Source organism: Lissotriton helveticus, chromosome 3_1 (genome assembly GCF_964261635.1).
Source record: "Lissotriton helveticus chromosome 3_1, aLisHel1.1, whole genome shotgun sequence".
In the NCBI taxonomy this organism is placed as follows: Eukaryota; Metazoa; Chordata; class Amphibia; order Caudata; family Salamandridae; genus Lissotriton; species Lissotriton helveticus.
The window spans coordinates 1,388,203,874-1,388,221,714 of NC_136061.1; the positions used below are offsets into that span (position 1 = coordinate 1,388,203,874).

Here is a 17,841-nt window from a genome sequence, read left to right on the forward strand (position 1 = left end):
GACAGATGGGAAAAGTGAGTAAAGAACTGAGCCACAAAGAAAGGTGGTAATTGATCAGAAGACAAGGTGGAAAGTAAATCTGAGATTCAGAAGAAGAAAAAGGACAGGGGCATTGTAAGTGGAAAGAAAAACTTGTAAGTGACACAAGGTTGAAGAAAATTCTGTTAGAAAACCAAAACTTGTAAGTGACATTAGGTGGAAGAAAACTTGTTAGAAGGGGAGAGGATTATAGGTGACATAAGGTCGAAGAAAATCTGTTAGCAAAAGTCGCTGTGTAAAAATAGGATGGAGATAAATTTTTCTAATTTCAAAATAAAACTTACAAAACAATAAAAAGTGAAGGGTACTTTGTTTGGACCTGTTATCGCACGGACAATTCGGCATGATGCCGCACCAGTTAACCCTTTTTAGGAAATGCAAACAAGAAATGCAAGGAGCACAATCTTAACCTGGTTAGGTAGAATCTATGTTGCACATTGCTTACAAAAACAAGGTATGGTTGTAAACCCGTAACTGTGGGACCCTCGAGATAACAAGTAACTGTTTTCTTATAGTTTGAGGCCTCGTCTCTACGAGCGGCCATTACACTCAACAATCTCCCTTTTAATTCAACTTTACTGGGATATTGAGCATCTCCAAAAGTAAAATTATTTACAGATAAATCGCAGTCCTCTAAAAGACCAGCAATGTAACTTAACCCGGGGAATTTTTTTACAGCCATCTTGACACATGCAATCTAAAATAATATCCCTCGTAAAATGAGTTTCTTCCCTAACTCAGATTCGATGCCGCAAATTTAATGCGGCCATACTAATTAAATCACATATATACGGAGATCCAGTTTCCCTGTGCACAATAATAGAGGGTGTGTCACCAGTGACAGCTAGCAAGCGTCTTGGGAAGTTGTTTTCAAGAGTTTGTAATGGAGAAGTATCAATCTGACCCCAAAGGGCCCCCCGTAACAACTCCCTGGAATACACATTGCTCCGTACAATTTAAGAATCTCCCGAACAGGTTTATTACCAATTTTTGGGGAGAATCTAAAAATGGCCTCCACCGTTTTCACAAATTTCAACTTGCTTAGGGTTATATGCTTATTCCAATTTCCCTTACTATTAAAAAGGATCCCCAAGTAAGACAACATAAAGGTTCTCTCTATCTGTGTCCCGTTGATAAAATGGGATTTCGTTTTAATATTCTTTTTACCACAGGACATTACCAACGTCTTACTTAGATTAATTTTCAAATGTTTCTCCGTCATAAAACTATTAAAATTATCCATCAGGGTCTGTAAGCCATTTGGCATCCTAGAAATCAAGACGGCATCGTCGGTGTACAATAATAGGGGTGTTGCCCGCTTACCAATCATTGGGACATCTACCCCACTATTCTGTAATAAAGTGTCAACCTCATTTATATAAAGTGAAAACAATAGGGGGGCAAGAGTATAGCCCTGTCTTACTCCACGGGTAATTTTAAAGTGCTTTGTGCTTTCCCCATATGTTCCATATCATATCCTTGCAGATAACCGAGCGTAAATCTGTGATAGGAAACTAACAATATCGTCCGGGGCGCCCATTCCCCTTAATGTCTCCCATAGCTTTGAATGGTTCACCAAGTCAAAAGCGCTTGATAAATCCACAAAGCAGAGATGAAGGGATCCTCCCTCGCAAGGGTATATTTTCCTATTATTAGATCCAAGTTCGGGCACTGCTCAATTGTACCAACGCCCCGTCTGAAGCCATACTGTGCCTTTGATAATATATTGTTTTCAATTGACCATTGCTCTAACCTGGCCAACAATATACGTCCCATGACTTTAGACGTTGCATCAAGTAAGGATATTGGGCGATAGCAACTCGCACAACTTGGGTCACCCTTTTTAGGTCTCGCGAAGAGAGAGACCTAATGCCGTCCATCCACAAAGCTGACTTTTACGATCCGGATTTTCGAAAGTGCACGCCTCGTGCACGAGCTTCTGCCTATTCTGCCTATCAGCCTTTCACTGACTGGCTCTTCAAAGGCTCTGCTCCCCGCCCCCCGCCTGCACTTCACGGCTGCTTGCTAATCTCCCCGTGACTCCCCCCTCACCTCTCCCACTGGCCCCCACCATTTGCTCACTCGCTCGCACATCAAAGGCTTTCACACATCAAAGGCTTTTTCTCACTTGTTTTTATTTCGGCCCTCTCCTCGCTGCAGCCACAGCGCTGCTTACACTTTTAATCTTCTTAACTTTTGCAGATGAGCACACAGTACAACTCTCCTCTTCTCACATCTTCGGAGAAGGGATGGCATTTTATCAAGTAAACAGTGATGTCGACCTGCTACAGCGCCATCTGCCTTTTGTTATCTTTTCCTCCGCATCACTGGCCATTACTTTTACTCTCGCGGACGCACACCGAGTACAACTCTCCTCTCCTCACATCTTCGGAGAAGAGATGGCATTTTATCAAGTAAACAGTGATATTGACCTGCTAACCAAGCGCAAATCATAAACGTTCTTTACTAATGGCGTGTTCTGCTGGTCACATTGACCTATAATACTGTACCCTCAACTCCGGCGCAGATTTTGCATGACCCAATTTAACAAACTGTTCTTCTCAATTTTTACGTGCTGTTTTAAAAACACCTTACATTTACATAGTAAATTGTTTGTGGGATTTTTTTTCGTAGATGCACTGCGGTTGATGAAAGTTATTTTAGAACGTCTTTCCTCTTGCAGAGAACGAGCTATTTTTGGAAGGACCCTGCGCTTGATTTTACACGGAGTGCATTCTCAGCTCACGCGCCACATTAAGGATCCGCCGTCGTGAATTATCCCCTTTTAGCATTTAACTGGTGCAAAGGAGCAAAAAAGGCGGCATGTGTTTATTCTCTCTTGGAAATCGAACTAAGAGTATATGACATCACTGCCCCACGCCCTTTCAAACCCGCACGTTTCCTTCTAGGTCTACCATCAGCTGCTCCAAAGAAGGATGTTATTGGCAGCACCTCTCCCTTTAAAGCTTGGCTGATAATGATCACTAGAGACGCTGCACGGGATCCTGCCTCACGCACTTCAAAGGCTGTCGCTCCCAAGCACTTCCAAATTTCATGAAAGGCTAGCTAACGAGCAACTCTGTGGGCACTAAGCACGCAAATAACATCGACTCCCTTGTGGTCACTTCAGGTGATCACTAGACTGAGCTGTCCTGCTGGAACTGGAAAGCTCAGATAGCAGAGCTACGTCGCCATTAGAGGAAACTAGGTTCACACAATGTTTGCTCACCGGGTATTGTTTATTTTAAATAATGACTTGCATATTAACAGTATTTCCTACTTCAGGCTCGGACCTTGTAACGCTATAAATACACGCTATAACTCGCATCTGCAGTGGTCACATTACCCAAATGAAATGTCAGAACGTAAACAATGTACTTCTGTTTTATTAGCTTAATCTGCATTAATTTTTCGTTTAAGTTGTCTCCATTATTTTACATGCAGTTACCTGAAAGTGAAAAACAAAACACTTAAAGAATAATTTGCTCTTTTTTGCCACCAAGTGGCTAAAAGGAAGTTGTTTTTCCACTTTCAGTTTCCTGCATATAAAATAATACAGAAACCTTCAACGAATAATAATTGCAAGTTGAGCTACTGGGATGGAAATACATTCTTTAACATTACAAGAGTGTATGTGTTTTTACCCATTAAAGGACTGCATGTAAATGAAGCCAGCCTGGAAACTTGTTGAGCCATCTGCACCCCCTAGGAATGCAGCCACGGCCTCCCAGTGGGGCCCTCCACACAGTTTGAAGATCTCTGCCCTACAGGGTGAGTGAGGCGAGTAAGCCTAGGGTGATTTAAATGTAGTGAAATGGGTTAACATCTTTCCAGCAAATTGCTGTTCCTTTCTTTTAATGTTTTAATTTGAAGCCTGATTTTTTGGTGCCATTTTTCTGTCTTGGGCTACTGCCTTGTTTGTGAATTATCTTGAGCATTGGAAACTACAGATGCCAACTGCAGCTCAATTACAGCAACATCAGAAGTGTCAAATAAAAGTTTGTGTTTTCTTTTACAAATCCGCAACAGGAAACTGCAATCTGCTTTTACTCGCTGCTGCTGGAATGGATTCAAAGTTTGCACTTTCTGCTTTTTTTTCCATCCTGGAAGCATCTCTCTCATTTGTGTGCACTACTTACGTATGATACATTTTGAGCTCTGGTTCTACAAGGCAGGTAAAATTAAGCAGTTGGTGTAATTGTTTGCCTACATCAATTACTTTAGCCACCAGGCCTCTTACTTAGTTGGCCAATGCCTGTGTCTCAGTTGCCTTGATCTTGTGCGATTGGTGGTGGGGCGTCCACAAGCGTCAGGCATCCAAAAGCATCAGACATCCACAAACGTCAGACATCCACAAACGTCAGACATCCACAAACATCAGACATCCACAAGCGTCAGACATCCACAAGCGTCAGACATCCACAAGCGTCAGACATCCACAAGCGTCAGACAGCCACAAGTGTCGGTCATCCACAAGCGTCAGACATCCACAAGCGTCGGACATCCACAAGCGTCAGACATCCACAAGCGTCAGACATCCACAAGCGTCAGACATCCACAAGCGTCAGACATCCACAAGCGTCAGGCATCCACAAGCGTCAGGCATCCACAAGCATCAGACATCCACAAGCATCAGACATCAGACAACCAGGAGCATCAGACATCCACAAGCATCATGCGTCCACAAGCGTCAGACATCCACAAGCATCAGACATCCACAAGCATCAGACATCCACAAGCGTCAAGCATTCACAAGAGTCAAGCATTCACAAACGTCAGACATCCACAAGCGTCAGGCATCCACAAGCATCAGGCATCCACAAGCAACAGGCATCCACAAGCAACAGGCATCCACAAGCAACAGGCATCCACAAGCGTCAGGCATCCACAAGCGTCAGGCATCCACAAGCGTCGGGCATCCACAAGCATCGGGCATCCACAAGCGTCAGGCATCCACAAGCGTCAGGCATCCACAAGCGTCAGGCATCCACAAGCGTCAGGCATCCACAAGCGTCAGGCATCCACAAGCATCAGGCATCCACAAGCATCAGGCATCCACAAGCATCCGACATCCACAAGCATCCGACATCCACAAGCATCACCCATCAGACATCCACAAGCGTCAGGCATCCAAAAAGGGTCTGGCATGCACAAGGGTCAGCCATCCACAAGCGTCAGCCATCCACAAGCGTCAGCCATCCACAAGCGTCAGGCATCCACAAGCGTCAGGCATCCACAAGCGTCAGGCATCCACTCATCACCACCACAACATCACTCAGCGCCACCACAGCATCAATCTGTGTAACCATTCAACAACAACTGGTTCAAATATGTCCTCTCAATGTTTCAAGCTTTATTACAAATGTCACAAAAAGATGTTAATATTTCACTTCTGTTCTTGGATTTTCGTCACAATAAAATACACTGAACATAATCTTTACAAAAGTTATTTACAAAAGTTTAAGCTATTGCCATTATAAATTACAATAGCTTTTATTTAAGTATTGTTCAAAAAAATGCCATTGTTATTTGTAATATTAATACATCTAAGTCACGTAAATACAACACATATTGCATTACAAATGCTACAGTTGTCACATTTGCAAAAGTTAAAACTATTGGCATTGTAAATGACAAAGCTATTAATTTCGCTATTTCCAAAACCAACACATGAATAAAAAATGTGTTATTTACAATACCAATAGCTCAAACTTTCTTAATGCGAGACCTATTGCATTGCAAATGCTTGTTAAAAATGGGGACTATCAAGCTCTCCGCCCATGTAGCCGGTATCAGTCCGTCAATTGTTGCGTTGAAGAATTTAAACAAAACAGGTACGCAAAGGTCCATGTTGTGTTTAAATACATCAATAGGGACACCGTCAGGGCCGGCAGCCTTACCACTGGAGCTATTCTTAAGGGCTGTTCTAATTTCATCTTGGGTTATGCACCCTACGTTAGTATTATATGTGGTTATTACAACATTATCCTGAACATTTAAAAGACCCTGTTTGGATTCGTTAAAAATTGCTTCGAAATGAGTTAACCAGTCCTCAGGGGCCACTACTGTATCAATCTTTACTGATTGCACCTCTTTAAAGAAAGGTTGATCCAGAGTTTTCCAAAAAAGAACCGAATCTTTAAGCTCGGCAGCTTTGTTTAAAGACTCCCATGCGTTTTCCCTTATCTCAATTTTTCTCCGCTTAAGGGCTTCTTTATATAATTTTCGTAATATACTGATCCCCTCCTTATTGCGTGGGATCATTTTAAGCGCCGACTTTAATTCTCTATTTAGTTTATAACAAAGGTTATCAAAACCACCTCGGGGAATTTGATATAATTGTCTTGCTTTTGCTTCGTAAGTTATCTGAAATTACAGCGGAGATAAGTTGAAAGGCCTTAACAATATCATGACTACTTGTTGAATCATCCAAACAAATGCCAATATAATTTGATATTTTTGATGAAATTCTATTTGTAAATGCTTCTGGATCCACGCCTGCCCATTTGATTGAGATCCCATTTTCCCCATGTGTTTTTATATCCGCTTCGCGGGTGCCTGCTTGTAGTGGTTTTCTAAGCGGAGTTCTTACAATTATCAGTACTGGGTGGTGGTCACTCAATAGGCCAGGAGCAACAAAGCATTGTAATATTAAGGACCTTAAATTTATTGAAGTAATAAAATGGTCGATGCATGAGGATGACCTTGCACCTTCAAAGGTAAAGATATTATCTCTATCTTCCCATGTACTACCATGTAAAATCTTTTCTGTAATTTCCAAGTTATGTTTGAACATAACAAGATTGATGTTTTCCCCGTAATTGTTATTTGCGAGAGCGCCACCTAGTTCTTCCTCGTAACCACATTGAATTTCAGCTATGTGGTCACATGGTTCTAAATTAAAATCTCCCGCCCAAATTAGGGAGCAATCCCGTCCTACCTTCTTCATGAAGTCCGTCAACTCATTAGCCAAAGAAACAATAACCTCATGTCTCGAAGCATTAAAAATATTATTATAAAAATTGATAAATATCATATCCTGAATTCCTTCTATAGAAAAATATAAAAACTGAAAATACGGCGACTTGTTATAATATTTCTTTAGAATCAACCTAACCATAATTAGTACTAATGGAATGATATATGTGACTAATCAACTTAGAATAAGAAATGCACCTATACAAATACATATGGGAACTAATTTTGCTTATGTTGCAATCATAATTAACTAATTATGTGATTTTGGCATATCATAGACTAATGAGCAGCTTTAAGATAATGGAATGTAGCATAAATGTGCTTTTGTTTACGTATTGGTGGCAGAAACCGAGGGATAAGTAAGTATATTACGCTTAAGTGTTGCTTATCTGCTAGGTAACTACTAATAGGGAAAAGCTTAGTAAGGGGGGAGGTAAACAGAAAGGCTATTTTTCTAAAATTAACGTTCGTTGTGTTTGTTTCTATGATAGTTCCCATTTTGACTTGTGAGGCCTAAAAGAAAATGGAGTCACTCGATTATTGTGGTCACAAAAGAAATATGCATGCGCGAGCAAAGTCGGAATGCGAGCTGCATGTGCCTGGAGTAACTACGGTTCAAGGACATAATGGCCTGGAAGTATAGATGGCTGCCAAAATGATGAGCACAATGGTACAGAACATGGAAATACATGCTAAAGTTGCAAGTAGAGAACAGGACTAGGCCGGACTTGGGCCAAACAAAGCACCCATTAGAAAATTGCAGACGGAAGGAATATGTAATATTATGATGACGAGATGATGTTCATCCACCCCAAAATTGTCCAATCAGAACTCGAATTTAGGCTGAAAGTTACACTTTTAGATAGATAGAGCTAGTGAAAAAGGTATAAAAAGTGCTGATTTTATTGAAGAAAAAAACTTCTCTTCGATTTCTACCAGAGATGCTGCTGGAATGCTGATTTTCCTGAGACGTAAGACTTTTCCAATCTCCTTTCACAGGGAGATGCACTTTAGCTGAGAGCTTAGCCAGGGATGTTAGGAGAATAAGTGATTATTTGGGAACTATCTGTCTGTTGCTAATTCTTGCTTTATAAAATAAAATGAAAATGTCTAACTTGAAGTTTCTTAAATAATTGAATCTAGCTTTCTTGACTTTAAACCCTTATTCTTTAAATGTTGTCTTTTTGAAATAAAGAAATAAATGAGGTGAATAATCTTAGACATGCTGAATTTTGCTCTTAATAAAAATTAGATAAATGGAGAATTAAGCTGGTCTTGAGTTTTCCTATGCCTTATTTTTTACTAGCAGATCCATTGATCTCAGTAGTGGTGTGTCTAAATAAAATGTCGTATTTAATGAAAATCATGGTAAACGCATCTAAACTGCAGGTGTAAATAGTATAAATATTAAATTTTAGTTTTAGATACTCCACTATGATACAGCAGCTTTTCCTTTGAATTGCATCCATGAAGTAGAGTGTAAGTGTTTATGAGTGATTTGCAGTGTTATGGGCCCCACTGATGAGAATATGTTAGAAGTTATACTTCAGAGAAAGGTGAAATGGATTTAGAAATTATTTCCGGAGAAGCGCTGCATCACTCCTACCTTGCTGATGTTGCAGCTAGTGGCGTACCAAACAACCACCGAATGCTGAGGTCACCCCCTCAGTCACTCATCTTGCTCCCCGAATCTTATCCTCGATGTTCAACGAATTCATTACTGCAACTCATCCTACAATACAAATATTAATTTCAATGAATTCACTTCCAAGAGACCAACATGCTTCTCAGTAAGAGTGAGAGCATTGTATACCAAAAGCTATTTTGGCTGTTGTTTTTACAAACTGGGAGTTAAGCTGCTGACTATATGTATCTAATCTCAAGTAAAGGTAAATTAATACAGCCATTAAGAAAAGGGTCTTTAGAGGGTAGCACTGATGAAGTCTGTTTAATAAGAATTGTAGACTAAACTGTCATTGTCACTATCTTCACATCTTGATTAAAAACTGGGTTTATTTCCTTTTTATTTCCATTATCCTAGGCCTATAGTTCCATAAAAACACTTATCTCACACTGCCAGCCATCTCAGTGAAGAAGTATGAGAAAGTCCATGGGCACTCCCACCCAATCCAGGCACTGTTCTCAGCACGACAGCAGCGCCAGCATTGGTCTGAGCAGCCTGGTTAAGCGCTCAGTAAGCGACTGGTAGCCTTTCCCGTGTATCCACCCAGCAGGGTTGAAGAAATCAAAGTGCGCATGGCAGTGCGGCCGGCCTTAGACGGCCGGGCAAACCATCATGCGCACTCTCAGGGCCCAACAACTCCTTGCCCCTCTGCTGCCTGTCATTCAGGATGCCCGGCCCGCCCTTGATTTGGCAGCATCGGCTGTCAGAGAAAAATAAAACTATACAATTTTTTTTATTTCTTGTACTGTAATTGGGGTGACGCTCCTTTGCCATTGAGGAGGAGCCACTGCTTGTAGTTCACATTTTATAGAACAATAACACATCTAGTGTGGTGGCATCCACAGGCCCCTGTTAAAGGCCCTCACTTCCTTTTCTCTCACCTATCTTTGTTACTTCTTTTCTAGTTGTCCTTTATCTGTCTGATTATTTTCTCTTTTGCCCTTGCTGTTACATCGTTTTGTTTTATCTACCAATGTTTCTGTTTTTTCTTCTTCTACTCTCCTCTCTGTCATCCTACCCTCACACTGTCAACTTAAGGATTTTTGGGTCCCCGAGAAAGACATATTTTGTGGCCCCCTGTTTGGGACACTTTTAAATGTTTAACCTATTTTCAGCTAAATCAATCCCTCGTGAGTGATGAGCTTGCGAGAGTTGATGAATAGAGAGGGAGGCAGAGAGGAAGCTGGGAATGTACTGATTTGTTAAGTAGAGAGAGGTTAGAATCAAAAATACAGAGACTGAGAAGTAGGGAAAGGTGTGTTATGAAGAGCGGGGTAACAGGTAAACAGAGGGGCATTGAAGATAGCAGGAGGTAAGAGTAAATTACTGAGAGGTGGCCTGAGAAATAGAGAGAGTTAAAGAAGGTGAGCATTGTATGGCGAAAGAGATGATAGACCAAGAGATAAGTGAGGTACAGGAGCCGTGGCCAATCGCTCACTTTGTCCACCACTTAAACCATCCCAGTAACCTCATAGCTTTCTTCCTTTTTGTATTTTGTTCTCTCTTTCACTTTTACCTCTCACACATTCTTTCTCCTCTTTCTTTTCTTTTTTCTTTTTTGAACCTTTAATCCTTTCCAACCCCCAACTGTTCATCTTCTTGTCCCTTCACTTGCCCCAATCTCTTCCTATCTTTGTCTTTCCTTATTACCATGATGAGTCCTCTTCTCCCATTCAGGCCCTAGCTCCTCTGCCCCGAGTTGGAGGGAGGGTGGCAAAGACATCACTCCCACACTTCAAACAGGTTGCGATAGCAATGACAGCAATAACGCATATTTCCCAGGAACCACGTGAAGCACAGGCAGCAGCAGTGCAAGCTTCACTCTAGTCCACTTCAGGTACTGCATAAGCAACTGAAGTGCTATCTGCAGAAACGCACGCGCATGCGCACACAGTGACAGTGTGTGCAGGAGTGCAAATTTCTAACTCATAGATAATGGGTACAGCACCAGCCACAGCAGTGCATGGTTTCTTTACACCAACCAGGTTAAATATGGGCAAAGGCAGGGCATGTTGTAGTAAAGCCAAGATTCTAGATCTTGGAGTGTAATGTAGATTTTCCTAGTTATTATGACGGAAAGTCTTAATTTTATTAAAGACACGGAGGCGAGTATTATGCCTTCTTTTCTTGCTTTATTCTCAATAGCAGCAAGATAAGCAACAACTACAAATACCCAGAAGGCACAGCAGAAGAACTACTGGCCAATGGGATTAGAGAAAACAAACAATGAACCAATCATGACGAGGATAGTATATATGGCTAGCTCTGACCACACAAAGTCCTCTTTTCTTGTGCGAGAAGTCAATGAGAATGCATAAACAAAGGAAAAATAGACAATAAAATGCAAAAAGTCGTAATCCAAGCCAGAAAATCCTGAAGGAAAACCAGGACTGCAGGATAAAGCTGGAGGAACGTCCAACTGCAACGAGATGAAGAACCAGATGAAGGAAGCCCATCCACAGGAGCAGACGCAGATTTAATTGGAGGCTGGTGGTAAAGCCGGAGTTCCTAAGGGTGGGAAAAACAGACATAATTAGTAAAGTAGCGGCGGGATAATACTCGCCTCCGTGTCTTTAATAAAATTAAGACTTTCCGTCATAATAACTAGGAAAATCTACATTTTATGTCAAGAATGGAGGCTCCTATTATGCTTGTTCAAAGCATATCAATCACCAAAGAAGAAGCAGTAACAACAGGTTTACAATAAAATGTTTTGAAAACAGTATCATTTGACCAGTCTGCTGATTTCAGGATAGCCTCCAAACGAGAGCCTGCCCAAAAGGCTTTAGAGGCCATAGCACCCCTAGCGGAGTGAGCACCAAAAGCAGAAATGTCAATGCCCGCGAGGGACATAATCCACCTCACCCAACGGGCTAGAGTGGCAGAGGACACAGGATGATGGGGTTTGCGAAAAGAAATGAGCAATTGCGAATGAGAGGAAGACCTGATATCAGCAGTTTTCTGTTCGTAACTTTTGAGACATTGTCCAACACAGAGCCGAGGCTGAGCAGGAAAATAGGGATAAAACACAGATTTCAAATTAGTTTTGGTACGCCTGTGAACCTGAAACAAAACACCAGAAGGCGAAAATTGTCTGGAAGACAAATCCAAAGCCTTGACATCAGAGACACATTTGATTGAAATTAAACATAATAACATGGTAAGTTTGGCTGAAAGCATCTTGAGAGAGAGAGCATCATTATCAGGCCATGAGATAAACAATTTGAACACCAAATTAACATCCCATAAAAAGGAATACTTAGCCAATGGAGGGTTTGAGAATCGAACTCCACGAAGAAGACAACACACCAAAGGGTGGGAACCAACTGGCTGTTGTCAATGGGACAATGATTCAGAGAAATAGCAGATCTGTACAGATTCACAGTACGATAAGATTTACCCGCACTGGCCTCAGAAGCTAAGAAATTAACTACGAATCTTAGAGGGGCTGAAAAGGGATCGACAGACCGTTCCAAACACCAGCTTGCCCATAAAGTCCAAGCTGACTTGTAGGCTCTGGATGTACCAGGGGCCCAAGCTCTGCTGATAAAGAGTGAAGCCTCTTGTGAAATGATGACGTCAGAAGAGGAAGTCCGGAAATTTTCCATGCTGACAGAACCAGAGATCGGTCCAGAATCATGGCGTGGGGAAGGCCCTGAGGATCCAGCAGGAGGTCCTCGCAGAAGGGAAGAATCACCGGAAAATCCACTGCCAGCTCCAGGAGGGAAGGGAACCAGATTTGAGATTGCCAGAAAGGTGCCAGGAGAACTAAGGATGTCGACTGGCGACGCACCTGGGCCAGAACCCTGTTGATCATCAGAAATGGAGGAAACGCATAGTTGAGATGCAAGGACCAGTCCTGTAGAAAGGCATCCGTTGCCAGAGCGAGGGGATCTGGCCTCCAACTGAAGAAAACGGGGAGTTGGGAATTGAGACGGGAAGCAAAAAGATCGATAGAAAAGGGACCCCATTTTTGGGAGAGAGAAAGAAAGACGTAGTGAAGCAGCTTCCAGTCGCTTGAATCTCGAAGGTAACGAGAGTGCCAATCTGCTATGGCATTGAGACTGCCTGGAAGATATTCTGCTCGAAGAGGCAGCTTGTGTTGAAGACTGAATTCCCAAAGGCTCTTTGCTAGCTCCGCGAGAGGCTTTGACTTTGTGCCACCTAGATGGTTTATGTAGCGGACCGCAGAAACATTGTCCATCCGACGGAGAATAGAACAACTTGCCTTGTTTTTTGCTAGACTGGGGATTGCAAAGGAGCCTGCCAGCATCTCTAAACAATTGATGTGCAATGACGACTCCTCTGGAGACCATGTACCTCCAGTCGAGATTGAACCACATCGGGTGCCCCAACCCGACAGACTGGTATCTGATTCTAATACAAGATCTGGGGCCGTCGCGAAGATCATTCTCCCGTTCCACGCATCTAAATGGTCTATCCACCATTGTAGCTCGAGACGGGACTCTAGGTCTAATTGAATGAGATCGGAGTACGCCAATCCTTGGCGCAGATGTCTTATCTTTAAGCGTTGTAGGGCTCGATAATGAAGAGTCCCGGGAAAGATGGCTTGAATGGAGGCCGACAGAAGGCCCACGACTCTTGCAAGAGAGTGCAGAGACACTTCGGAGAGACGAAGAATTTGACATAACTCTGATCGAATGGCCGAGACCTTGGTTTTCGGAAGGTAAAGAGAAGCGGTGGAAGAGTCCACACGGAAGCCTAGAAACTCTACACTCTGAGACGGGACTAACATAGATTTCTCGGAATTGATGAGGAAACCCAGTTCGAGGAGGAGAGACTGAGCGACATCGAGATGAGAGAGAAGAGTCTGCTTGTCTGTGTGCATGATCAAGATATCGTCCAGATAAATGATGAGACGAATACCTAGGGAACGCAGGTAAGAGACCACAGGCCGCATCACCTTGGTGAAGCACCAAGGAGCGGAAGAAAGTCCGAAAGGAAGCGAACAAAAACGGTAGGTGACACCTGACCACTGAAATTGTAGATATTTTGTGTGAGATTCGTGAATAGGAATTGAGCGATAGGCATCTTGAAGATCGAGTCTGACCATCCAATCGAATTGGCGTAAGGTATCTCTGAGATGGAGAATGGCCTCCATTTTGAAGTGGCGGTAAACCACAAACTGATTGAACCACTTGAGGTTGATGACTGGACGAAGTTTCTTGTTCTTTTTGCGAACCAAAAAGAGAGAGCTTAGGAAGCCCGAGGGGTAGTAGGGAGCGACAAGGATAGCTTGTTTGTGAAGGAGGGTTTGAATTTCCTGAGAGACGAGCAGAGCGACGTCTGCGGAAAAAAACAAAGGAGGAGGAAAAATAGACTGGGAAGGTTGAGCATAGAACTCTATGAGATAGCCTTGGACAGAATTGAGGACCCAGGGGTCTGCTGTGAGTGTGCGCCACCTGTGAAGAAAGAGAGCAAGACGACCTCCGATTGGAGGGGAAGGGCTCACCTTGGTTGCTGACGTTGCGGTTGTTGGAAGCCTGGCCTTTCTGTCCTCGGCCGCGGAAGCCGCGACCACGTTGGGGATAGAACTGTGGCTTGAACTCCTCATAGCCGGAATTGGCTGCACCTCTGGAACCTTGGTTCTGATAACGCGGCCGGAAGAGCGGTTCCTGCCTCTGCGGGCCCTGCCAAAAACCCGGGGGGCAAACACTTTTTTGATGGAAAATTGGGCTTTGTCCAACGAAGCAAAAGTGGATACGTATCAGCTGAGATCTTTGACGAGGGAATCGCCAAACAAAAGTCCGTCAGCCTTGACACCAGGATCCTGGGAAGCCAAATTAGCCAACTTTGGGTCCAATTTGATTAACAGGCCCTTACGGCGTTCATGAATAATCGCTGCATTTGCATTACCTAAAAGGCAAAAGGATCTCTGGAGCCATAAAGAAATTTCTTCAGGATCAAGGTCCGACCCTTCCAAGCGGGCTGTCTCCGCCATATCCAAGACCCGGGCCAAAGGACCCACCACGTCTAACAGCTTGTCTTGGCAAGTGGACCAAGCGTTATCCACACCCTTGCGTGGATCTTTGCCAAATTTCGAAAAGAAAGTGGGGAGAGGTTGATCAATGGTGGGAGTAACGGTAACATGACAAGGAAGGGAAGGTTTGGGACACTCAGATTTAAGTTTTGCCCGAACGGACTTGTCCAAGGGAAGACGTAATTTAGATGATATGTATTCACCCACATGAGGAGTGGGGAACCACTCTGTAGAATTAGGATGTCTGATAGTAGAGGGATCAAACATAGGATTGCCCTCCGTGTCTAGCACGGGCTGAGACGCAAAAGCATCCAACCTAGCTTTTTTGGGAGAAGGAGGGTCAACCAATTGAAAGAAATCTGTCAAATCATCAGTGTCACCCATATCATCGTCATCATCCGTGTCAGGAATAGCGTCAATGACCAGCTTGTTAGGAACTTCCACATGTTTTGCCTTGGATTTACTTTTAGACAAAGTAACCTTAAACCCCTCCTTTGTAGGAGGCCCGGGAGGAACCACGTCCTCAGTCAAATGCGAGGAGGACTCGCGACCCAACAGTGACACATTTTTTGAAAGAGGAGTGGAAGGAACCACTTTACGCTTTCTGCTTTCCCCCGCAGAATGGGCCAAAGCTTTGGTCATGAGGCTCATGAGGGAATTCTCCATGTGCTTGGAAACACGGTTCATGGAAGCCTCGACAGCAGTCTCCACTGAATGATTGATAAACTGACTGAGGTCAGTCTTGAAAGCTGCGCTTTCCTCGTAGTCCAACTCTTGTGAGCTTGGAATCTCCCCATGACAGATAAAACGGAGCGGAAGGGTTACGAAGCACCAGGGAAACAAAAGGGGCGTATACGGGCCGGAATGTCAGGGAGACACTCCCTTGGGGGCGGGCACCGCTTGTAGCAGAAACCAGGAGGCAGACGAGCCGCAGGAAGCCACAGAACACACACTCGGGAAGGCAGCCGGTGAGGAGAAAGTAGCGGGAAGCGAACGCAGCGGTACAAACCAAACGCTGCAGCGCTCGAGGAGGGAAACGGGCCCGAAAACGGGACCGGAGCGATGGAAAATGAGAGCGAACGCGCTCGAGATACGATAAGATAATATGTTAATTAAATAAGCAATAACCAATACAACAATGCCAAAATACAATCAAAAAACAATAGAGAAACAGTAAATGCGACTTATCTGACTGCGTAGCATCAAGAAAAGAGGACTTTGTGTGGTCAGAGCTAGCCATATATACTATCCTCGTCATGATTGGTTCATTGTTTGTTTTCTCTAATCCCATTGGCCAGTAGTTCTTCTGCTGTGCCTTCTGGGTATTTGTAGTTGTTGCTTATCTTGCTGCTATTGAGAATAAAGCAAGAAAATAAGGCATAATAGGAGCCTCCGTTCTTTAATAAAATTGGAAAGCTGCATTGCTGCGTCATTGAGGCTGAGCTTATTCACGCGAGGACGCCCTTCTTTACATCTTAACCTAACTACTTACATTTGAAGCGTCCTTATGTCTACATTTTCTTCTTGACACAGATGTATTCACACTTAACAGGAACACCACACGCAGCAGCACTTCAAGCCTAGTCCCCGGCTCGAGACAGAATGCGCGGCAGCTGTTAACGAACGTTTCCTTCACACACGCAGCACGCGCGCACACAGCACTGGCGCGCGCTTGTCAACCCCATAAAAGGCACAGCATGGGCATCAGCTCTGAAATCCACTCTTGCGCTGCACATGAATACCGCTAGTGACAAATTGAGCAGTCATTCTACCACTACAGGCACAGCACACGAACCAGCAGTGGAAACATGCTTAACAAAACAAGCACAGCCTTGGAGGTTGTGGCGCACTAAACAAGAAACCCACGAGTAGCAGCTGCACAAGAATCCCACACTTAGCTGGTGCAGCACTGGAAGGAAGCAGTAGCGCGAGCCTTTTTCACAAAACAATAAAAGCAGGGGCAACAGAGAGGCTAGCCTTCCTTACAAAAACAAGCTGGTGAGAGGGCAGAAGAAAAGTAAAGCTGCCTCCCAAAAGGTGCAAAACAGGCAGCTGTGAGGAGGGAGAGGCGTATACTGCTGGCAAGTGAAGTGGTGCTGCGTCAGACCCTGGTTTTTAAATCCAAAATGACTACGTAAAATGGAATTTTAGTCCCATGCTTATGGGGTAAAGATGTAAACGAGTCTCAGAATGAGCACCCATTTTACAAAAAAGGCTGTCGGAAGGCTGCGCCTTTTACAGGGGCCACTTGACAACTATGAATGAGTGCATTCAGCTCATGTCAGGCATGCTAATATGTGTTCTTTCTCTATTTGATAATTAAATTACAATCCTGTACACGGTTAATCAAAAACTCGAACCAAATGTAGTTGCATCTTGGCTTTAGAATTCATGTTTAGAAACTGTCTTTGGAGTTGTCATAGCTTTAAAATAAAGATGGCTGTGAAATTTAGAGGCTCAATACTGCATTTTAACGATCTTTTAATTTATGTTATGCAAATGCTACAATTCGCTACTACTTTCCGCAGTGCATCACAATGTGAGGCCACATCATGCAACAGAGGAATGAACATTGTTCTAGTCCCTCTCCTCTGCCTACAACATAACAACTGCAAGAAAAAAAAACATTTTCAGCATGCACGCAATCTTGGAAAGGAATCAGTGAGGAGACACTGGTACCCATTGCACAAGGGCGTAGGGTCACCAACCCTCTATGCCAGCCTCATTTCCTGGTCTGGGGTCACTCATACATGCTGAAACCCCTGACAGCGCTTGGTTTCCATTGCTCTTCACTAGGCCAGCGGCCATGCTCAGGCATGTGAAAGTGAGGGATGCAGAGGAGAAAGGGAAAGGTATTCTATTGATGACACACAATTTTTCGGCTGGTGGGAATTGGGCACCTCGTAGAGGGGGATCAATTTCCATTGCAGGCTATTGACAGCAAAGGAGACGCCCTCTAGCCCATCCTCTAGCCCATCCTCGTAGAGTAAGTTTGGTAAGCAACTTGCGCCCTATATCCCTGAAAACGTGTCTTACATACTTAACAATCCTGGTCTAAGTGAACAGCAAGCACAGGCCTCAGCTCAGGGGCTATAGGGTGGTGTTACACCTTTGCCTTTCCTCAGGGGCGTAGCTTGGA

General features: G+C 43.6%; 1 pseudogene; it reads right to left on the bottom strand.

Moving 5' to 3' along the window:
- Positions 1 to 3,473: 3,473 nt before the first annotated feature.
- LOC144824254 (uncharacterized) overlaps positions 3,474 to 17,841 on the bottom strand; it is a 103,268-nt pseudogene continuing 88,900 nt past the window's right edge.